The sequence below is a fragment of the Equus asinus genome, chromosome 9, assembly GCF_041296235.1.
Source record: "Equus asinus isolate D_3611 breed Donkey chromosome 9, EquAss-T2T_v2, whole genome shotgun sequence".
In the NCBI taxonomy this organism is placed as follows: domain Eukaryota; kingdom Metazoa; phylum Chordata; class Mammalia; order Perissodactyla; family Equidae; genus Equus; species Equus asinus.
The window spans coordinates 70,527,778-70,552,736 of NC_091798.1; the positions used below are offsets into that span (position 1 = coordinate 70,527,778).

Here is a 24,959-nt window from a genome sequence, read left to right on the forward strand (position 1 = left end):
GACCTCACATAAGAAACAGAGACATTTCCTGTTCCTCACATATTCAAATATAAATCACTTACCTCTTAGCTGAAAGGCTGTTTTCTGAATGTGCACTTTTCCCACAGATCCTTTCTGGGAACAAAAAGCCTCATTTGGGCTCATTTTTTAAATTCTCTAGTAGAAACAGGTTTCTCACCCTTACTCAGACAATTACGTCACTCTATTCAGAAACCCTCACTTAAACACTTGATTTTTCTCCACCTAAAGTTTTATTCATTCATCTAAAATTTAGAGAATACTCACTATGTTTCAGACAGCATTCTAAAAACCCCAGCCCAATAAAGCTTCAATTTCAGTGGGGACAGACAATAAGGGGAAAAATGTTTAAGTAAATTATATAATATGTTAGACAATAACAAGTTCTATGAGGAAAAAAAGAGAGCAAGGCAAAGGGATCAAGAATTAGAGGTGAAGGTTTGCAAACTTCGAGTAGTCCAGGTAGGTGTCAATGAGAAAGTGACTCGAACAGTCTTCAGTTCACAGAAAAACCCTTTTCCCTCTCATGTCATCTGTGTTGCTTCACTTTTTCCATTTTCACATTACTATTTTTATTGCTACATAGTAATTTTGAAAAAGCTCTACTTCAACTAAGATGAAGTTCCATGCAAAGAAAACTGCCCTACAATATAAACATTTCTCCTCTCTCTCCCACACAAACTTTTCTGCACACCCACAAAAACAAGTTAGAAAACAGGAGAAAGAGGGAAGAAGCGCCCATTCACAAAATTATTTAAAACAACAAAAAACCCTTAATATGTAAGAATAACCCTAATAAGAAAAATAACCTTAATAAGAAATGTGAGATACAAACAAAGAAAATCAACAAAATTTTGCTGATAGCAACAATTGCAGTTAAGCAACAATGGAAAATACATATTGTTACCCAGTATGAGAAAACTAAATACTGTAAAGAGTTATTTCTCCCAAAATTAATTGCTAATTTTAATGTAATTCCATTAAAAATCTCAAGGTGGAAGAGAACAATGCTAACATCATTGAACAGTGGTTCTTAAACCTGGACACATATCAGAATCCGTCAGGGAGTTTTCTCAGAACACACACGCCTGTGTCCCACCTTAGACTTAACTAAATTATAAGTTGCAAAGATGACGTATATTTTGCCAAAGCTTCCAGATAATTCTGACACACAACACTGGTTAAGAATCAATGATCAGGAATAATAAATGAGAAGAAAGCTAATCAAAAGAAAAAGAATGATTAGAAAGTACAACTTACCAGTCATTACAACCTATTTTCAAGCTACAAAAATGAGATCAATGTGGTACTTGAAGAAAAATAGACATACATATCATTGGAGAAGCATAAACTTATAAACTTCTCAGGAAATCTTGCTCAGTATTTACACAGGATAAAAGAAAAATCACAAATCAATGGGGAAGAAATAGGCTGTGCTCTAAATTATTCTAAGAAAAGTGGAGAAGGGATCAAATTTCAATTATACCTCATACTACACAGATCTACACACTCACACGCACACACACACACAACCAGGTGGATTAAAAAATTAAAGGGAAGGGGGGCCGGCCCGGTGGCGCAGCAGTTAAGTGCACACACACTGCTTTGGCGGCCTGGGGTTCACCAGTTCGGATCCCAGGTGCAGACATGGCACCGCTAGGCATGCCATGCTGTGGTAGGCATCCCACATATAAAGTGGAGGAGGATGGGCATGGATGTTAGCTCAGGGCCAGTCTTCCTCAGCAAAAAGAGGAGGATTGGCAGCAGTTAGCTCAGGGCTAATCTTCCTCAAAAAAAAAAATTAAAGGGAAGGGAGGGGGGACAGAGAAACAGACATTTAAACAATGATATAAAAAGAAAATTTAGGTCATTTCTACCAGATCACTTGAAAGGAGAAAAAGGGGCAACAGACATGGAGCCACAAATTAGATTAAAATGCAAATGGTGAGTCAACAGATGAGAGATTACAAAACAATAAGCACAGTATGATTCTATTCTCCAGTCAAAGGACTGACCCAGAAAGCAGGAACACCAAGAAAGTGCACCTCACTTGGGGTTGCCAAGGTGATCAGGCCTAGAACCAAAGGAGAGCTCCCAGAGTTGGAACATGGACTCTCTGAAACCAGAAAAACCAGACTGTCGAGCTAATGACTGACCCAAAGGCTCATGGTGCCGCTGAGACAAGAGGTGAGAAAATTGTCCTAAAGAGGACAAGATAGAGAGAGAAAGAGAGAAAGAAAAGAGGGAGACTTTAAGAAACAAAGGTTTGGCTGAGGCCACTTATGTCCACATTCAGGCGGCCAGGCCAGTCCAGTTCCAGCCCGTCTAATTTTCCACAGAGACTCAAGAAAGTCCCATCCTGTCCCATCCCTTCGTGGTTGCCAAAATGTTACCAGCACATTGGGTTCTTGTTGTCCCCCAGGATGGAAATCAAGAGAGACAACAAACCGGAGTAGAAAAGTAAAAGTTTATTAGCTGGTGCACAGGAAAGGCACACGAGAACCAGTGAAGAAAGGAAAGGGGCAGGTGACCAGCTCATTAGGGAACAAGACTGTGGGTCTTTTATTAGGCAAAGGTTGCGGGGGGGGGGGACCTTGTCATGCATGTAGAGCTGGGGTTGTGCTTGCACCTGCGATATCACATAGCATGCTACTGATACATGCAATGCACACATCAGTAGCATGCTAGCTCTCCACCCCGGGGGTGATTTTTACTATGGTAAGGTGGCTAGGGTCACCTTCAGTGGACTCCCGGGTGCTAGGGCGCATGCATAAACCCGGGAACGTCGCGAGGCTGCGGCATGTGGATCATGGTGGCCTCTATCTGATTCTCCTAGCTTGTCGATTGGTTAGGGGCCTCATCTTGTTAGGAACAACCTAAATGTCCAACAGCAGAATTCTTGCAACACTTTTTTTCCTACTAAACATATCCATGCTCTTTGAGATAAATCCAAAGCTACAAAACATAAAGGACATCCACCATCCCATCAGATCAGAGACACCAGATTTTAAAACATTTCTATTTCACCCAGAATTAGCAAGATATTAAAAAAAGGAAAAAAAGTTTTTAAAAAGTTCTAAGTGGACAGCATGCTAAATGAAATAAACCAGTTACAAAAAGTCAAATACTATATGATTCCCTTTATGAGGTTTCCACAGTACTCAAATTCACAGCAACATAAAGTAGAATGCTGGATACCAGGGCTGGGGGGAGGAAGATGTGGAAAGTTGGTGACTAAGGGGTATAGAGTTTCAGTTTTGCAAGATAAAAGAGTTTTGGAGATCGGTTGCACAACAATGTGAATATTCTTAACACTAGTAAACTGTATACTTAAAAATGGTTAAGACGATAAACTTTGTGACTTTTTACATTTAAAAGATAGGTAAAAATTCTTAAAAGTAACAAAAACTGCTTCATATTACATCAAATTACCAATACTAATGATCAGAGCATAGTGTCATATTGACAGCCGAGTTTTAAAAATTTTTTTCAGGCCAAATTCCATTCAACTAAATTATCTAGAGTCTGATAAAAGTGGCATTTTAAATCAGTGGGGAAGAAATAACTATTGAATTAATGGTGCTGAACTAATTTGTATAATCTATGTAAAAAATACACATTTAGATATTTACAGCATGACATACATAAAATTCAATTCCAGAACTAAATAGGTAAGATGTTAAATTACTAAATGTGAAATTATAAAGCAACTAGAATAAAAATATAGGTAAATATTACCTGATCTTAGATTGAGAATATTTTTATAAAAGTAAAAATACTAGGAGCCAGCCCAGTGCCATAGTGGTTGGGGTTGTGTGCTGTGCTTCGGTGACCTGGGGTTCACAGGTTTAGATCCTGGGCACAAACCTACACACCACTCATCATCAAGCCATGCAGTGGCAGCATCCCACACACTAACTAGAGGAAGATCAGCACAGATATTAGCTTAGGGCCAATCTTCCTCAGCAAAACAATAAAGAAAGAAAGAAAAAAAAAATTATGGAGAAGATAAATGTTGAATTTTCTTCAATAATTGTAATAACTGAAATATACAAAAATGAAAGATCATATCTCCCATTAAAAAAAAAAAAAACCCACCACTACAAAACCAGAAGGCAAACAGAAAAAAAAAGATTTGCAAAATATCTGATAATAGGATGATAACCTTAATATATAAATAGATATTGTGTCAACATATAAAGAACAAGTATCAGATATAAATGTAGAAGTCACAAAAGAACAAATAAAAAATTTTAAATGGCCCATATCCATGTGAAAAACTATACAACCTCAATAGTAATTAAGGAAACAGCAAGAACTAAAGCTACAGACTACTTCTCCGTGTTATATGTTATATGTCCAGTGTCTTATTTCATCTCCCACAACTGTTTGAGGTACAAAGAAAAATTTTCCACATGAGAAATCTGAGTCACAAAAGGTCACATCCCTTCAGAGCTGCGGTCTTAATCACCACACTACACTGCCTCCACGAACAAAAGGAAAAAGGAGATACCTTTGTACTCTATCAAATGTCATCCAGGGCAGCCCTCAACAATCTAGGCCCTCAAAAATGCCCCACAGTCTGTTTTAGTACGGCCTGCAAGCTACGACTGACCAGTTTTTATATTTTTAAACTGTGGAAAAAAATTAAAACAAGCATTAATATTTTGTGACATGTGAAAATTATATGACTTTTACATTCCAATGTCCATAAATAAAGTTGCATGTACTGTCTATGGCTGCTTTCATGCTGTAAAGGCAGAGTTAAGTAGTTGCAACAGAGATTGTATGTGGTCTGCAAAGCCTAAACTATTTACCCCATTGGCCCTTTATAGAAAATGTTTTCCGACTCCCGATATGGGATGTGGTAAACTGGGCTCTCTTCTACACTGTCACTGTAAACGGCAATTAAATAAGATGCACAGCAAGAACTTTTTATTTTCATAATTGTTGAGCCAGTACTTTTGGTTTATCACAAAGAAGTGTAAAATTCACCTAAGTTTTAATGTAAAACATATTGTTGCAGCAGTGTGACCCCAGGAAGTCTGACACCAGACCCTAAGCTCAGGGCCAGGAGCAGCGTGAGGGCCACACTTCAAGAAGGACTCCAAAGAGAATAAGACAGCTTTTCAGGTTTATCAAGTAACATCCATTAAAACCAGTATTCCTGAAGTCCTATTATTCGGAACTATCAAACAAAATCTTCAAGTTATTACTACCAAGTTATAATATATTTATTTAAAAAGACTTTTTTCTTAGGTTGAACCATACGAAACTACAGATATTCTAGGTTTACAATACATTAATATCATGAAATCAAAAGGTGGACACAGATTAAACAAAATCCATCCTGAGTATGGATGAACCCAAAATGGACAGTTTACTTTCAGCAAAATAACACATCTGTCACATGAATTAATGTCATTACTTGAATTTTATTGGTTTCAAAGTTTTGTTGGCATTTAATTTATAAATCTGTTTTATTTTATAACTGTGTAAGTGCTATAAACTAAGACATTTACTCCACACTGGAATATATTTATGTAACATTATGACAAACATAGTTAAGTCAAACTGGAAGTAAGTGAGGATGTTTTCCTTTGAAAGGAGCCTATGTATTTCACAAGTCTGAGAAAAATGCATGTGTCTCGGGAATTGCATAAGCCTCCTAGCACATAATTTTGAGACATAAACAAATCGCAATCCCCTTTTGCTCTACCTCACAAGCTGGGAGTTGATGGACAGAGCACAATCACCAGGATGAAGAGGAGGGCAAAGGAAAGACCACTGCCACACGCCTTCACATGCAAAGCCCTTCACATTTGTGAGCCTCAATTTTCTCTTCCGTGAAACAGGGATAATGAATTGCCTTGCAAGGTTATAGAAAGCATTAGAGGGACTCTAGGTTAGGTATACAACATATAATAAGAATAGCATCTAATATTTACTAAGCAGTTGACCATGTGCCAGGCATTTTGTATGCATCTTATACGCATATAACATTTTATATGCCTCACCTCAAAGAATAATTACAACCACCACACTATATGAAATAGGTACTAGCATATCCCTGTTTTAAAAGAAGATAAAGCGTACGTACTGAGAGGGTCGGTAATTTGTCCAAGGTCACACAGCTAGTAAGAGACAGATCCAAGACTTGACCCAAATGTCTAATGCCAGAAAGCTGCTTTTCTTCTCCTCTATACAAATTATCTCAATAAATGAGAGCAATTAATTTGGTACCAATGTCCATAGTTTACTAGAATGAAAACACATAAATATCTCTTCTTTTAAACCCAGCCCCAGACCTTCTAATGCACCACAGCCTCTGAGCGGGCTACAGAGCCACTCGGTCATAAACCCTTCCAGGACGCTATTTTCCAGTTGGCATTAGGCTTCTCTTTATAAAAACCGGGGTATACAGTCTAATTTTATTTTTGACAGGCTTCAAAATTCTAGCTGACAGCAGTGTAAACATCAATTTCCTCTTCTTCTCAGGATGCTAAAAGGTCCCTCCCCCAGACTTTCCTCCCTTTGTGTTTCTGTAGTTGAAAACTCTAGACTAAGCCACCAGGCATGAGTACACGGTGCTTACGGGAAGGAGCCAAAAACATTGTCACCACTAAGTTTGTCGTACAAGTGAAAAACTGCTTGGTTAACATTACAAAGTTGGTGAGCTGAAACCCCAGAAGGGTTACGCTTTAAAAAAGAAAACTGGGAGCCAGCCCAGTGGCGCAGTGGTTAAGTTCACACATTCCACTTTGGCAGCCTGGGGTTTGCCGGTTCAGATCCCAGGTGCGAACCTACACACTGCTTGTCAAGCCATGCTGTGGCAGGCGTCCCACATATAAAGCAGAGGAAGATGGGTAGGGATGTTAGCTCAGGGCCAGTCTTCCTCGGCAAAAAGAGGAGGATTGGTGGCAGATGTTAGCTCAGGGCTAATCTTCCTCAAATAAATAAATAAATAAATAAATAAAACAAAACTACAGTCATCCCTCGCATCCACAGGGTATTGGTTCTAGGACACCCACGGATAGCAATATCCACGATGCTCACGACCCTTACATAAAATGGCACCATATTTGCATATAACCTACGCACATCCTCCTGTATACTTCAAATCACATCGAGGTTACGTATAATACCCCCACAACGTAAATGCCATGGAAATAGTTGTTATACTGTATTGTTTAGGGGATAATGACAAGAAAAAAGTCTGTAGATGTTCAGTGCAGAAGCAGCCATTGTAAGCTTCTGCATTCGCCATTGGTTAAATCCGCAAATGCAGAGGGGACTGCTCTTCCTCCCATCCTCTATGCTTCCCCTGCTTCGAATGTAGCACTGACGACAAAGATTTTCAATTTCATTCCCGCCTGGCAACCGAGTTTATTTTCATTTCTAAAAGGCATCCTAAATAATTATTATAAGAGAATTCTAATCTTTAGACATGGAAAAAAAAGCTATTAGGTGATATAGTTCCCAACCACCCTTAAGCCTTACCCCTCTGAAATGGACTATGCACTGTACTGAAAAATAAAGGTTTTAAATTGCTACAGGGCCTAACTTTTTTGGAGAGAATCTAAAATGGCCACCAGGAGTTTATAACTCCCAAAAAGCTTAACCAAAACTCCATGGCTTTTTATTTTACTACACAGCTGCAACCTTCAAATGGTTCCACTGTACAAAATACTTTATTATATGAACAAGCTAAAAAATCAAGTTTAAAAACAAATGTAAAGGCCTCTGAGAACCAAAGCAAGTGTTACTGCCTTGGGAAAAACAAACAGGAGAGACACTATTAAAGCCACTTTTCAGAGTCTATAGAGAGTGTTTGGGGAAATGATGGACTATTATTAAAATATGATTAGGTATGAATTTGAGTGGACAACGTTGACAGTAATAATAGTAGTTGTCGCCATCAGGGTAGTTGTAGCAGTAACAGTGATTGATGGGGAGGAGTGCTTGCCATGGGCCAGCCTCCATTCTAAGTGCACTTCATGATCAGCTTATTTATTCCCCTGGGATGCAGGCCCCCACACCACAAACTGTGGATTCAAATCCTGGCCCCACCACTAATACCTATGTGACCTTGAGCAAATTATTTTAACCTCTGTGCACCTCATTTTCCTTATTTATAAATAAAGATAACAGTAGCTACCTCACAGGGTTGTTGTGAGAATTAAATGTGTTAAAAATATGGGACGTGCTTAGAACTATGTCTGGCGTATAATAAATACCATAAAGGCCAGTTATTAATCTTTATGATTATTTGATGTCAGAGATGAGGAAACAGGCAGAGAGAGGGTAAGTCTCTTCTCTAAAGTCATACAGATGGTAAATGTCAGTCCTGGGGTTTGAACCCAAGGCTGTCTGACTTTCAAGTCCATACCTTTAACCACCTTGAAAAAACCCCTGTAGTTTTCAAGTATATGTATTTCTTATATTTATACCTCAGGAAAAGTGTACGGAATTCACCAAATAAGACAACTGGTGTAATGAGCTTATCAACTGCACTGGAACCTAGTGGCCAAGCACTCGGGGGTCAAATAACCTCTCCTGGACGCTGACATTACACAAAACACCAGATGGTCCCAGGTGTGGCGTGAAGCTCGTGTTTTAGGGAGAAAGAATATACATGTAAATATTTTAACTTGGACCAACAATGGAAGATTGCAAAAATAAAAACATCCAAAAGAACATTGAAAACAGCCAGAAACAAGGTCTTTCCCAACTCTGAGAATAAATACACTTCTTTAAAATGTCCTGCCCTAACCCCCACCCCCTCACCTGCCCTCCACCCCACTCCTCACCCCATGAAATTTTCTATCCAGCACGTTCTCTCTTCAACACATTTTTTGGCTGATGTCATCATTTCAGTAACTGTTTTGACCTTCCGGTATTTATGTTTAGAAGGGAAAATATTTGTCAAAAACTTTACTTAAGAACAAGGAAGAATCAAAATTTGCAGACGGTGAAGCTTAAGGTAGCAATAAATTTAATCTCCTGTCCATTATTTTATCCTTTTCATATAACTTTTTCACTCTTTTATAATTTCATATAACTTTTTCACTCTTTTATAGTTTCTATTAGATTTGGAAGATTAAGATCAAAACGTTTTTTTCTCCGGGTAATATCTACTTGATAGGCTACCAAGGGGAAATTTGTTTCTACAATAACAATGAAACCTGAATAACAACAATAACACAATGAAACCTTGTCTTTTTCTGTAAAAAATTTTTTACAAAAAATATAAGCAGAAAAAACAACCTATGGCCATTTTTCCTTTAGTGAAAATCTTGATGCAACAATAATAATGAAGCAAATTAATGAAAGCTCAACAATTAAAAACCTTCTCTACCACATAGTTATTTGGAATGTGGGAGCTGTGCTAAGAAAACTCTTCTGGTTGACAAAAAAAATAGCCACTTTTTCAGGTAAAGGTCAAGTGTTCAATTTCTATTCACTAAATCTGAATTACTTTCTACAATAGGTTTCTCAAATGTGATCTATGTGCCAGATTGTTAGAAAATAAAAGATGGTTACACTTTTAAACTGATCAGCCAAGTACACAGGAGAATACCACCACACCAGCTGCAGGTACCTCCCTCAATGTCCCTAAAGCAAAGGCTGCCCTAAATGCTAGGATAAGAGGCCATATGAAAACTAATGCATGCTCACCAGACAAAACAGACCATATTTTTTTTCTTTTTTCTTTTTTCTTTTTTTGCTGAGGAAGATTGGCCCTGACCTAACATCTGTTGCGAATTTTCCTCTTTCTGCATTCGAGCCGCTGCCTGCCACCACAGTATGGCCACTGACAGACTAACAGTGCAGGTCTGCACCTAGGAACCCAGTCTGGGCCACAGAAGTAGAGTACACCAACCTTAACCACCATGCCACTAGGCCTGGCCCCAAAATGGACCATCTTAATGCCAAATCTGATAAAACTCTACAAGAGATGCACTTAGGTATTCTCCAACATCACCACGTAAAAATGTATCAAATTCTTCCCTGCGCTATCAAAAAAGAACAAAACAAAAACAAACAAAAAAGAAACTCATGAGAAAAAAACAATATAACATCAATGAGTTTTTTTAGTCTCATTTAGTCTAAGAGAAGAGTGAGTTTTATCAATCAAGCCTGGGGCATCTAATAAGATAAAAACCACAGACCTTTGTGGGTATTTACCAGAGAGGGGTCAGTCTGTGTCATAGGACACATGTGGCCTTCTAGAAAGTCAAAAGGAAGTTTGCTGGGCCAAAAAACCAATTGAAGAAATTAGACTTTTCACACAAAAAAAGTCCACATAAAGATTATATGAATAGGGCCAGCCCAGTGGCGCATCGGTTAAGTGCACACTTTCTGCTTCCGCAGCCTGGGGTTTGCCGGTTCAGATTCCAGGTGCAGACATGGCACCGCTTGACAAGCCATGCTGTGGTAGGCGTCCACATATAAAGTAGAGAAAGATGGGCACAGATGTTAGCTCAGGGCCAGTCTTCCTCAGCAAAAAGAGGAGGATTGGCAGCAGATGTTAGCTCAAAACTAATCTTCCTCAAAAAAAAAAAACATTATATGAATAAGCACAAGGATTACATATTTTTTTCCACTCTCATCAGTACAATAACTGAATGTACTATTAAAATTTGGAAGAAAAGTTATTGGGTTCTTTTGTTCTTTCTCTTGGCTGGCCCTCTCTGCTCTAATTTATACCAGTTTGAAGTTAACAGGACTTGCAGAACTCTAAAATAAGCATATATGAACAACCAGAATTTCACATGTAACTTTTACCAAGTATTCATTTATTTTTCCCTGTATCACACAGGAAAGTAGCTCTTACATACAGAATTCATCCCTCTATGAATCATTCTAGTAATACAGACCACGGTCATGCGCCGCATAACGACATTTTGGTCAACGGAGGACCGCATATACAACAGTGGTCCCACAAGATTAGCACCAAAAGGCTAGGTGTGTAGTAGGCTATACCATTTAGGTTTGTGTAAGTGTATTCTATGATGTCCATACAATGACAAAATCTCGTAAGGACAGATTTCTCAGAATGTATCCTTGTCGTTCAGTGAAACATGATTGTAATTTACCATGTTTGTGACTACCCTTTCTTGTAAGTGTATTGAATCATGCTGATACGGGTTGAATTGCGTCCCCTAAAAAGATGTTAAAATCTTAATTGACATCTAGTACTTGTGAATGTGACCTTATTTGGAAATAAGGTCTTTGCAGATGATCAAATTAAGATTAGCTCATTAGGGTGGGCTGCAATCCAATGACTCTGTCCTTATAAAAAGGGGAAACATGGATGGGAGTCATAGAGGAAAGGCAATGTGAAGACACAGGGAGAATTCCATCTACAAGCCCAGGAACTCCTGGGGCTACCAGAAGCTAAGGGAGAGAATTAGAACAGATTCTCCTTCACAGCTCTCAGAGGGTACCAACCCTGCTAAATGCATGGATCCCACAGCCTCCAGAACTATGAGACAACAAATTTCTGTGGTTTAAGTCACTCAGTTTGTGGTCTTTTGTTACAGCAGCCCTAGGAAACTAAACATATCATGGACTGAGCTGTTCCAAGCTTGCATAATAGGGCTGGAAGCTCAAGAAGCCTCACAGAATTCCTGCAGCACACATGGGATTCTGCACTACGGGAACCGGGGTGAGAAACTTGCAATTTAGATGAGGATATGAAACATACCCATCAAAAATATTAAAAATAATGTCTTGCATTTGTTTAAAACACATTTTCTCAGGGCCGGCCCCGTGGCTAAGTTCACGCGCTCCGCTTCTGTGGCCCAGGGTTTCGCCGGTTCGAGTCCTGGGCGTGGACATGGCACCGCTCATCAGGCCTTGCTGAGGCAGCATCCCACATGCCACAACTAGAAGGACCCACAACTAAAAGTACACAGCTATGTGCCAGGGGGCTTTGGAGAGAGAAAAAGGAAAAAGAAAATCTTAAAAAAAAAAACATTTTCTGTGTTTTACTTTATTTACTCCTCACAACCACACTGTGAACGAAATAGGGGAGGCTCATTACCTCATCTTACCGATAAGAAACTGGAACCTCAGAGAGTGGCATGTTGGCCAGTGTCACATATACACATGGCAGAGCTAGTATTAGTGCCAAATCTTTTCTGGGAGGAAAGAATAGAATCATAAATATTCTAACTCGAAACAACAATAGCACTTCAAAGTAGTGCCCTTCAGCGACTGAAGGAAGAAAGACAAAAACAATATCACACATATCAAGTAGGCTGAGAGGCTCAGTGACCCAGGTGAGGTGGAATAAATGAGAAGAAACTGGTAGAAAGGGTAACCCATAACTTGTGAACTCAACCTTGAAGGAAGAGATGGAAATAGACTAATAGAAAAGGAAGAGGCACCGTGGTGAATACATGTAACAGTAAGGAGAAAACAATACGCTATGTGGAAGCCTAAACAAATACTGGAGGAAGGCCTTCAAATGACTAATTGGAGAAATCCAGAGAGTTGTAACGGGAAATGCAGTTAAGATAAGGGAGGGGCCCTTTCACCGGGCTGATCAAAGGGTCATCATTGACATGATGGACGTGCAGTTAGCTACCTCTGTCAACTTTCTAGCAAGATGTGATGTGAAGGAAGCTGTTCCAGTAGCCGTGTTAAAAACAGTTTAATGGCCAAGCAACCAGGGATTACAGCTGGTGCAGTGTGCGGCTTTGAAAAACCAGTCGTGATTATAGAGAACATAATGACTCTATCTACATCCTTCAAGTTTCAGCTACTAGCAAGACATCCTTGACACCTTTCTTTCTTCCCTGCCTTCCATACTTCTAGACAAGCGGATAATGGCCTTCCTGGTATTCTTTGAGGGTGTGGGGTCCTTGTTCCAGCCTCACGACTTTCTACTCGTTCCTGCTGCTTGGTAGAGGATTTTTACATGGTTAGCTCGCCCACTTCATTTGGGTCTTTGTTCAAATGCCACCTCTTCAGAAAGGTCTTTCTGGACTACTCTGTATGAGAAGACCCTCCCCTGTCATTCTCCATTCCCTTATACTGCTCCATTTTTCTTTACAGGACTTACTATTACCTGAAATTATATTTACTCTTTTACTTATTGGTTAGCTGTCACTCCCATTAATGCATAAACTCCATGAGTACAGGGATCTAGCACATCTTGTTCACAGCTGTATTCCCAGAGCCTGACACAAAGCTTGGCATAAAGTAGGGACTCATTATGTATTTGTTGAATGAATAAAAGAAAATCTCATCTTATTCCCAAATACAATTGAAGTTATCCCCTAAAACACTTTTTAGTCCATCTTCACTGCCGCTTCCCAGTATATACAACAGCCTAGGATCTCCTGTCATTTCTGCTTGGATTAATGCAGCAGCCACCCAACTTCTTCCCACTGCCCCCCTGAGGCCCCCTCCAATTCATTCCACTACAGATGATCTTATCAAAACACAAATCTCATGGAGTCACCAGCCCCTACTTAAAATACTCTCCATGGTGTTTAAGATAAAGACTAAATTCTCATTGTGGCCAGGAAGACCCTATATGGACTGGCCCCAGCCTAGGTGTCCAGCCTCATCTCCAGTCGCCCCTTGATTCTCCTCAGTCACCTGATTTCACTCTGCTCCTTTCTGTCGCAGGGCCTCTGCACCAACTTCCCTCTGCCGTCTGCACCGCTCTTCTTCGCACCCGCTCTCAAATTCTCCTACTCACGCTTCAGATATCAATCAAGTGTCACCTCCTCTGTTATACCAGCCCACAAAACTGTATTGCTCTATTCAGAGCATTTACCTCTGTTTGTAATCAGGTGATTACTAATGGCCATGTTTTTTTCTTAATTAATGATTGTCTACATCTTGGACTCTTCGCTCCATGATAGCAGAGACCTTGAATTTTTGCTCACTAGCAAATCTCTAGGGTCAAGAATAGTGCTTGGCACATGGCTGGCCGCGAATAAATATTTGTTGAATAAGTGAAAGAAGGCACCCTATTAGAAACCAAAGAGCTAGCAGTCAATATCAAATACACAGATATAAAAACTTTCCACAAATACGTAAGTAAAGCTAAGGACAAAAATATTAATGAAAATCTATAATATGATGACGAGCTGCTATTAAAACAGAAGGGGAAGGGAAGCCTAGGACAATGCAGACTTTGAAACAGCACTGACTAGAGACTGGAAAAGCATGGAACCAAGAAAGTCTGTTTCATTAAGGAAGTAGACAAGAACCAGCTCAAACAATCTGCTAGAACCACCTAGTTATGACTTAAGTAATGACAGAACTAGGTGAAAGGTTACATTTACATATCCTATTAACAACTCCTTGACTCATCAGTCTCTCTGGAAACATTCATATCTGCAAAGAAACCATTCAAACTTTCCTTCTCCTTGGCATTTTCCTTTATGAAAATTCTCCAAAAAGTCCTTACTCCCCTGGAAAATGTTTTAAGGACATTTCGCTGTGGTCAATTAGGCATACAGTAATAGCTAAGTGAGGCAAGGGCCATGCAGGAAATGGCATATAATAGAAAGAACCCACTTTGCTCCTGATTAAAGTCACTCATGTGCGACTTGAGGAAATGTACACACTAAAAAGTTCTGGGCACCACAGGAAATCTCAGGTTAAAGGACAAGGCCTAATTTGTAACCCTCATTGTTACTGTTTTAATCACCTAACACTAGAATCCACATAACTCTAAATTCTCTGGGAGAAAGAAAGAGCTTATTAGTTTATGTTTATTTGTATTTCCTTATTTCAGGCTTCTTTTAAAAGAAACTGTGACACTGATGTGCGTGAAAAGCAATCTAGTATAATTTCCTTTGATTTGAACCCATCAGTGACTCATGCAATAAACAGCACGTCCCCTCGGTTTGTTTCTGAGGCAGGCACACCAACAGTTCCAACGCAGAGTCCAGTTTTACTGGAGCCAGCCTTCCCAGATGATTTACCACACGCTGCCTGAGCAAGGACAGCATGAAACTGGTGAAAATTCTGATCTTCAGAAACACAACAGACAAGGATTATTTCCAATTTCATGCTGTTTATATGAAGAGAATGGAGGCACAAGGAAATGCAAGCCTGTAGCATACACTGATAAAAACTGTGGCAGACAAAACAGAAAGGGGAAAATGAAAGCACACTCGCTGAACAACTGACATTACCAGATTTAGGAGGGCGGGGAGGGGAGAATGTAGAGGGATAACCCACCTCTTCCACCCCCCTCAGAAACAAGATTTTTAAATTCGCAATTTAAAAAAAGACATTTAGCAAAGTAGTGTTGAAACACTACATGGTGTAAAACCTCACTAATTGAGGAATTTATGCATAGGACTCAACATTGGTACAAACCCTAATAGCACATGACCTTGGCTGTCTCAGAATTTACTGAGACTTGAGGAGCATCTGTGAAAATATGGGTTTGTTGATGCGATTAGTAGTGTAAACAAGAGGTCTATGTATAACCTACACAAGTTTCCTTTAAACACTATAGAAGCTTCTAGATATGCACAATTATCATTCTACTTCAAAATTAACATCTCTTTATAAATGTTTTCCTCAAAAGAGTTCTAAAAGTAACACCCTCAGCAGGTTTTGGGTTATATATATAAGCACTTAAAAATAATTCAAGTTTTGAAATATTCTAAAACTCAGATTTTTAAAAGTTTGAATTAGTCTTTATATGAGTAAAATCTTATTGCACTACAAATAGGTACTATTTTAAAGCAAATTTCTTCTGGCATACGTAAATGAAATTCTTACTATCTGAAATGTTTTATAGTGCAATTTTTTTTTTTTTTTATTTTTTTTAAAGATTTTATTTTTTCCTTTTTCTCCCCAAAGCCCCCCGGTGCATAGTTGTGAATTTTTTGTTGTGGGTTCTTTTAGTTGTGGCATGTGGGACGCTGCCTCAGCGTGGTCTGATGAGCAGTGCCATGTCCGCGCCCAGGATTCGAACTAACGAAACACTGGGCCGCCTGCAGCGGAGCGCGCGAACTTAACCACTCGGCCACGGGGCCAGCCCCTATAGTGCAATTTTTAGCCATGGAAATAGCAGGTGGTAGTATGATTCTTCCACGGCCTCCGCCTTCACTTTTTAAAATTTCTACCACTGTCCTTTGTTTTGCTCATGTTGTAACGACATGACTAGCAGTCAACACAATGCAGGTAGAAAACTGTCCTTTGTGGCTGCAGCTGCTGTTGGCTGGACCTACAGAATGACAGAAAGACTGTTGTGCTTTCACTTCCCAGAACTGTGGTCCATGCCCTCCTCAAAACCAGCTTCTCCCATCTGATAGGGAAGCAGATCTGCTGCTTTTATTGTTTCTTGAATTTTCCCCCACCTCTGCTGGATCTCTTAAAGTTGCACTTTGAAGTACTACTTGTTTTTCTCTTTGAGTCCAGTTCCCCCTTTTCTCGAGGCTGTCCTCTTAAACTCCCCAAACAAGAGCAATGTGGAAAGCTTGTTCCTGTCCTCCATCCTTTTTGTGAGTTCGGGCAGCACAGCTGGGCTGCAGCAGGCGCTCCCTGGGTGCTGGTGGACTGGCTGTGTTCCAGAACTTCCCCGCGAATGTGCCGCTCTGGTTCTTTCACGCTAAGCATGGCTAGCAGATAAAGCTGAAGACAGTGTTCAGAAGTTCAAGCTCCTTTGGGCACAGATCCTAATCTGACAATCACACGTGATTTGGAGGAATGCCATATATACATGGAACTTCTGCTGCCACATGGCTCCAGTCTGCCCAGTCTCCAAACCGACACTGTAGATAATTTTCTACTTCTTTTTTTCTCAACAGACCTGAACAGTACTGATAAACTGTACTGATTATCCAAACTGAAATATTTCCTTTGTATACAAGAACTCCTATGAACCCAACACAAAAACAAGCATCATTTTTATGCTGTCAAAATCAACAACTTCTACCACCTGTACTCACCCAACAACACACAAAAAAAACTGAAGCTTTAAACCGGCAACGTCCCATACAACTTTCTGCAACAATAGAAATGTTCTATATCTGCTCTGCCCACTACAGTAGCCACTAGTCACATATGGCTATTAAGCGCTAGACATGTGGCTAGTGAGACTAAAGAATTAACATTTTTTATTTTTTAATAAATAATTAATTTAAACAAATTTAAACAAACAATGTGGCTAGTAGCTTTAAAGAAAGTAAAGGATCCAAGATTTTGCCCCACTTGCAGTCGAACAAATAAGCATTATTTGTTTCATGGATACTGGAAGAAGACATGAGATTCCCAGGTCAGAGACATAAACGACATTACTCACAGAAACAGCAGTAGCAGGAGTATCAGCATGGTTGTCCCAGTTCCCTGAAGCCCAACTGTCATAGTACAATGGGAAGAGGGCAGGAGATACCTGTGAACTCAATAATTTGCATTACAGAAGGGGAACTCTGAGCTTAGAGTACCCAAATCTTTTGTACTTGACAGTAAGCCTACCTGCCCTTCACTCCAGAGGGAAAGACTACCTAGGTCTATCTTCCAAATGTCCCTGAAAACATAGTCTGGAATGAAAGCAATCACTGTCTCTGCTAACAAGACGTGCAGAAACCTGAGTGACTAATGGAAAAATATCTCCCAACAGTAGACGTATCATCTCTCTCTGAAATCCACCCATCTCTCTCCATCCAGCTTGAACACCTGCTTCTAGCCATACTTATTTCTTGCTAGGACCATTGCAACAGCTTTCTAAATGGTTTTCCTGCTTCTGCTACAGCTTCTTCCCAGGCATTCTTCATGCAGTGGGCAGAATGCATTTTGTAAGCAAAAATCTAAGTATATAATTCTTTGTTTCAATCTTTCACGTCACCTGCTGCTTTTAGGATTAAGCCAATCCTCCTTAGCAAGTTCCAAAAGGCCCTGAATGATGTGGCCCTGCCCCTCCCTGTAGGCACTTCCCTCACCTCTCCTTGTAAGATGCATTCCTTTAGCCACACTAAACTTCGTGCATTTCCTTAAATGCAGAGGTCATAAAGTGGTGGCCCTGGGTTGAATTCCAACTATAAATGTGTCCGGTTTGGCCCGCACAATAGTTTAAAAAGCATTTGGGCCATTTCACATTTTGGGAGATTTCACATTTATAAAATATGAATTCTAAGCTCCTCTTAAAAAACCGGGGCATCTGGCAACACTTGGCCTGCTTCCCAAGCTCAGAACACTTGGCTGGAGCTGAGTATCTACTGTTCCCTTTAGACAAAGCCTGGCTTCTCCAGGTTGCCACACCTCTCCCTCCTGCTCTCATTTATTTATTCTCTTACATTATCTACCTGACTTCCATTCTAATGCATCATGCGCTGTTCCCCTTGGTCTGGAACACTCTTCAGTCCTCCAGCCTCTTCAGCTGCTATCACTCATTCTTCAGGTCTTAGTGTATTCGTGGGAAGTCTTCTCTGACCACCACCAACCCCAACAAGTATGAGATGATGCACTGAATGACACCCACCCACCCAGGCCCCCACCATCCCATCTGTCTGTCTTCTGTGGTTCTCAGCATTAGTCCCATCATGACATGAATCGCATGAGATTGTAATTTTCTGTTTACAAGTATGCATCCCTCCTCAGACTTTTAGGTCATACGAGAGTGACTATGATTGTCTTGTACACCATTGTGTGCCAGTACTAGGAAAAGGCCCAACACATAGCAGAAGTTCAATAAACAATTCTCGAATAAATAAATGAAATAAAAGTTAGCTGAGGAATGGCTAATGCAAAATATTTGGGGGGGGTGTATATTTATGTTTTTATGTATTTATTTATTTATTTTCTAAATTTGGACCTTTGAAATGTCATCTCCCCATCCCCAAGAAAGTCAAACAACCACTTGAATAGTAGGTATGTACTAAATAAGAGGCAATATGCTAAGCTCTTCACATCCATTAGCTCATTTAATCCTTACGATAGTACTTGAGCTAAGTACTTTCATGATTCCCATTTTAAAGATGAGAAAATTGAGGACTTGGGAGTTTAAGTAACTTGCCCAGGGTTATAGGACTAGTAAATACCTGGGGAGGATTCAAATCCAGGCCCATGAGAAACCAAAGCCAAAATTTTTAATCATACATAATTTACAAATGTGAGATTTTTAATGTGCCCTAGGTGATAAGAGACCTCAGAGGGTAAGGAGAAACCACAGAACTATTTATCAGGCAATCAGAATTATAGTTCTACCACTGCTACCAACTAGCTGTTCAACCTTGGATATTCTCTACATCAGTCAGCATATTGTAGGAGATAGAGATGACCAAAACTTGTTCCAGAAAACTTGAGAGCACACGACACCACCAACTTTATTCAGAACCCTTTTTAAAGCTACTTGTATGTAGTTTTAACAAGTAGCTTTTATTGGCTCAAGGAGTTAAAGGGGTGAGGAAAGTTTCTACACAAGAAACTTTTTGGCTTGATATTCACGACTATTACACCAAATCACACAGTCCGAGGGCAATGACAGGATCTTTACTCTCATTTCACAAACAAAGGTACTGAGCAACAAGGCCAAGAGTGGAGTTAACTTCACATCCCTCAGGCTGCCCCTCAGCTGGCCTGCCTCGCGGCATGAGCTGAATCCAAGCTCTCAAAGCCCGCCGGTATGTAAAACCTAAGAAATTCTCCCAGGATCCAGCAGATGGATGAATTCTTCCCAGGAGCAGGAAAAGCATTGACGATGTCACTGAGTCACACCAAATGCAACCTAGGCTGGTCAATCTTTTCCAGGTGGAATTCTTGCCCCTTCTTTGCGCCATGACAACTCTTAAAAGATGGTTAAAAGAAAACTCCCATTAAGAATCTTGGAACTTTTTAAGTCAAATTTCCAGAGTCACTCCAAGGCCCACTAAGACTTTAAGTGTTGAAATTTCGACTTATTAAAAATATTCCATTCAATCTCTGGGGTTTTTTTCTAGGCATTATAATATAATTTCCTTTCTCAAGGAGTTGGGAAAAAGTTGTATATGGGCATCACAAATTGACTTATTGACCTTAGTTAGAATTGAAATTTCTACAGCTTTTAACATTTGATTACCACATCACACATGTATGGTCGCCTTCCTGAGCTTTCATCCTAATAATACAGAATTCACTTTATTTCCAAGTATGCCTCCCATTTGATGAAGTAGAAGCATTTGAAATGTTATTTCAGAAAACAACGGCTTAGCTAAATCTGCTATTTGTTCCAATCTATTAAACAGATTCACCAAATAACGATCTTATAGGACCTTTGATAATGTATTCTTGACATCATTCTACTTGCCATACATAGTCACTAGAAAATATTTGATGTTCACATAAATAGGGGCCAGCCCGGTGGCGCAGCAGTTAAGTTCGCACATTCCGCTTCTCAGCGGCCAGGGTTTGCAGACCTGGATCCCAGGTGTGGACATGGCACCGCATGGCAAAAGCTATGCTGTGGTAGGCGTCCCACATATAAAGTAGAGGAAGATGGGCACAGATGTTAGCTCAGGGCCAGTCTTCCTCAGCAAAAAGAGGAGGATTGACAGTAGTTAGCTCGGGGCTGATCTTCCTCAAAAAAAAAAAAAAAAAGGTGAAATAAAAATATTAGTTTCTAAGTTAGATTGGAAGTCCCTTTAGGACAAGGAATATATTCTATATTTTTCTATCTTTAGAAGCACATAGCACAATGCATTGCACAATACAGGAACTCAGAAAAGTCTGGACTCAGCTATTCAACATCAAGTCTAAAGCTGAGGGGCCGACCCATGGCCGAGTGGTTAAGTTCCCACGCTCTGCTTCTGCCGCCCAGGGTTTCACCAGTTTGGATCCTGGGCGTGGACATGGCACCACTCATCAGGCCACAGTGAGGCGGCATCCCACATGCCACAACTAGAAGGACCCACAACTAAAATATACAACTATATACTGGGGGGATCTGGAGAGTAAAAAAGCAGAAAAAAAAAAAAAAAGATCGGCAACAGTTGTTAGCTCAGGTGCCAATCTTCAAGGGAAAAAAAAAGTCTAAAGCTGACTTTCTTGGGCCATTTACTTGCTGTCTTCATAAAGTAATTTAAATGGTGCTAACAACGCTTCTTGTGCCTGAGATTTTAAACTGAACATTTAGAAAGGATAGGGTACATGTCATTTGTTTGGGCTAAATGTCTGAACTTACTTTACTAGAATAAAGGTCTACTTCCTGAATTATTAAAATTAGAAGCAAAATTAAATTTGCACTTAAGATGAAAAAGTGATTGTAAAGATTGGCAAACATCTGAAGCAAACGCAGTTCTTATTTCCAAAGACTGGGGCCAATAACGTTCTTCTGCTATTTGAATTCTCACGGCCACAGAAAGATGTAAGGCCCAGCTTTGCACATAGGGTTCGACAAGAAAGAGACAATTTCAACTCTGAACACTAATGACCAAATCCAGACATACGAGTCTTTTATCCCAATAAAGCTATTGGCCAAAACACCTAAAGAGACATAATCACATCTCAGCCGAAGGACGTGAACTCAGACGATCAGAACACAGGACCTGCCATAAGGCAGCTTCGCAAGACCAGAGACCACGGCTCAAAATCAAGCAATACACCCAGGTCATCCCGCTGGATCGTCACAACGACCCTCAGCGGTGGGCAGAGCAGACGCACATTTTGCAGGGGAGAACACAGAGCGTCCCAGAGGCCACAAGGATGGGAAAGTGACTGAAACCAGACATAAATCCCAATTTAACTCCAAGTGGTGGCTACTTTCCATCCTGCCTCTGCGATCACCCTTCGCCGGCGTGTTACACTCTGTCTGGCAAGAGCGGCAGGAAGGAGAGCAGCGCCGGACAGGGCGGGAGAGAAGAGGAGGGAATTTCCACCGCTTCCCGGCACTGGCCGGGCTCAGGCACCCCAGGGCGCTCCTCCGCTCCGGCCCCTCTCTCCGCGCGGCGGCCCCGACTTCCCCCCAAAACTAGTCCTGGGGGCGGGCCGGGGTACGGAGGAGGCTTTCCCAGCGTTACGGAGAGTTCTCCAAGTTGAGGGTAGAAAGGGCGAATGAGCAATGTCCCCATAGGGTGAGGGCGCATGGAGAGGTGCGAAGGTGAGAAGGACAGGAGGGGAGGGTGACATCTCGCGAATTGGCCAAGGTCGGGGGATGGGGAGGTCAGAGGTCTGGGGAGCGCGAGGAAGCCTCAGTCCCCGAGACCCTCCCGGGCCGCGGCGCTGGATTCCCCGCGACCCGAGCAGCCCGGGAGGAAATCAAAAACCGCCTCGCGCGCCGGGAAGCGGAGGGAGGCGCGGCAGCAGGATCCCCGTCGCGGCCCAGCATCCGCCCAACTTCTCGAGCCCCCTCCCCGCTCCCGCCCTCACCCTGGCCCTGCCCGCCCCGCGGCGCCGGCGGCACCAACCTGCGCGGCGGCGGGCACGGTCCGGGACGGAAGCCGGCGGCGGCGGGCGGCGGGCGGCGGGCGGCGGGCGGAGTTAGTTAGGAGGCTCCGCTCCGGGGGCGGGGACAGGCTGAGCACGCGGCGGCCGCCGCGGCGGCGGGGGCTCCCTCCTCCTGCGCGCGGGCCCAGCCCGGCCGCCGCTCGCCCTCGACTCCTGGGGACAGCTCGCAGGCTCCCCCCCCGAACGGCTCCCGGCCGCCCCCGAGCCCACCCCGCTCCCGCCGCCTCCGCTCCGCCCCTGCTCCCTCGGGTGCGGGGCCCGCGGGCGTTGGGAACGAGGTCCCTGCAGAGTCACCTCCTGGCCGCGCGCAGCGTCCTGGGGTTTCCCTGCGGGAATCGCTTGTCGTGGGTGTTTGGACTCACGTGCGGGTACGGGGTGGCCAAGAGCTGGAACTCTCGCCCGTGAGCTCCGGGGAAGGGGGTGAAGGCCGGACCTGAAAGTCGCCCTCTGCTCCGCCCGAGTCCCCAAAAGCAACCCTACGAGGTGGCCACGCCGGCTGCCCGGAGAGAGGCCCAGGAAAATGTCTGACTCTTCCTCCGCCCAGCGCGGGGCTGGGAGGACATTTCCCGGGAGAACCAAAGACCCCTCCCCCCTGCTACCGCCTCGGGTTGGGGACTCTGGCGAAGAGAATATGCAGAACTGGCAGGCGGGGCACCAGGCTGGAACCTGTGGAAAAGGTGTAATCTCCGTTCACATACACACCCCTGCTCTGTCCCTGGATTCGGGCCACCTCGCTCAGGTCTTCGCAGTGCTTCTCTGCCCGCATCCCAGGCCCGGGGGCACCCCCTTTCCTAGCTTTGCTTCCCACCTCTGTCTGCACATCTCTTTTTTCGAAACCTTTTAAAGCCCGCAGCGCGCCCGGGGCGCACATCTGACCACTTCGCCGCTAAACTGCAGGCAGGGAACCCAGGAGCCAACCCCCTCCCCGCCTCACCCCAAAGCAGGAGCAAAAAGGGAGCTGGGGATCTGGGAAGTTCCCGCCGGAGGTTTTAGACCCAAGTGGCTTATACTGTGCATTACTGACCCCACACACAGATTGATACGTGTTAAATTCGAGGGCAGGTGTTCGCCAGTGCCTTTACCTCCCTGCAAGTAACCTCGGGTGTGTCCGCCGCGCCTTTTCCCTCAGAGCCAGCCACTTTTCATCTCCTGAAGTCTCATCCTCCCTTCCCCCAACTTCTCCTCTCCCAGCTCAGCACGGATCCCCGCTGCAGTGCACTGGTCTTTCCAGGCACCTCCTCCTACTGGGGTCTTCAGGTTGGGGGATGGGGACAGGAGCAGGCTGGGAAGAGGGACGCTGAAGAAGATGAGGACGGAGAAGCCAGCGGACTGAGGGCAAGGAAGAAAAGTGCAAACCGAATGAGTACTCAGAAAAGGAGCTGTAATGAAAGAGGCAAAGCCCTCCAGCCATAGGGAAACTTCCAGAAAGAAAATCCATTTCTTCGTAGGGAAACCACGGATGCTTGCCGTGGCTAGATTGGAAAATTGGGACCGCCTCCCAACAGAATTCCCAGTGAGCAGTGGCGAGTCAAGGATAAACGTCAGGACTTGGAGCATGTCTGGCCCGCGCCACCTCCCAACCTAAATTCCAAGGAAGGCTGATGACCCCAAGCTCTTGGCCGGTAATGAGCAATTCATGTTGGGAAGTGATGGTCACTGACAAGATGCAAGAAAACAGAGCTGGGTCAGTTTACATTGTCGATCCCGCTGTGCTTTAGGTATCCCTCCCTCCTGGTCTGCGTTATTAACTAAAGCAAGCACTTGGGACCCTCCCTTAAATAAGAAGTCATTTTTGGAGAGAGGAGAAGGACATGGGGAAGGACAGGAGTCCTAAGGCTTATTTTTAAGTTCAGTTCAGTGCATTTTTATGTCAAGATAATTTTCCTGTTCAGTGGGTGACCACAATTTTACCTTAAAATGTGAGAGAATGGATGGCACAACACTTCCAGTGTTGCCTAATGGCAACCTTCGCACATCCTCGAGGTCCTAGTGGGCACAGCCACAGCTTCAGCTGTGCTGACAGAGAGCCAGTGTGCGTGAGGAAACCAGCACTAAGCCAAGAGCTCAGACGTTCCAGCCTCCGGCCATGCCAGTCCAGCCACTGAGCGCAAGCTCCACATGTACTTATGGAGAGGAGCCAAACGCCCCCACTTCGTGGGTGAGAAGACTCCTTTCTCCTGGCCTCAGGGCTCCAGCTCACCTGAGGATGACTCTGCACTCTAGAAGTGTCGTTACAAAGCCAGTCCTTAGTGTCCCAGTTTTACTTTTGTAAAGATTACCTCCAATTTAATTATAATATCTCCTTTTCTTCCCTTACTTCCTCTAGGGCACAAAAGGCTAAGCCATGGAAAGTTCAAGAGTCTGGAAGAGACCTGCCTGAGTAAAAAGTTTCTCCTTCTCTTCTCATTAAGAGGAAAGTCATCTCTCAAACGGAACCTTATTAAACTTACATCCTTTCTGAATATGGTAATCCCTCTGCATCTATTAGTTATTTTAATTTTATATTCCTGGTACAATCTGATTCCAAAAAGTGTCCA

General features: G+C 42.6%; 1 protein-coding gene across 32 annotated transcripts in view; it reads right to left on the reverse strand.

Annotated features, from left to right (window-relative positions):
- PAM (peptidylglycine alpha-amidating monooxygenase) overlaps positions 1-22,921 on the reverse strand; it is a 274,133-nt gene extending 251,212 nt beyond the window's left edge. For 8 of the 32 annotated variants that reach the window (XM_070517694.1, XM_070517690.1, XM_070517684.1 and 5 more), the window contains exon 1: positions 22,785-22,921. The gene's annotated coding sequence lies outside the window, so the exon portion shown is untranslated. Of the gene's footprint in view, positions 1-13,632; positions 13,818-17,308; positions 17,790-22,382; positions 22,600-22,784 lie in introns of those variants that run through there. The other 24 variants (XM_070517695.1, XM_070517691.1, XM_070517687.1 and 21 more) reach the window with 12 other exon arrangements.
- Positions 22,922-24,959: the final 2,038 nt, after the last annotated feature.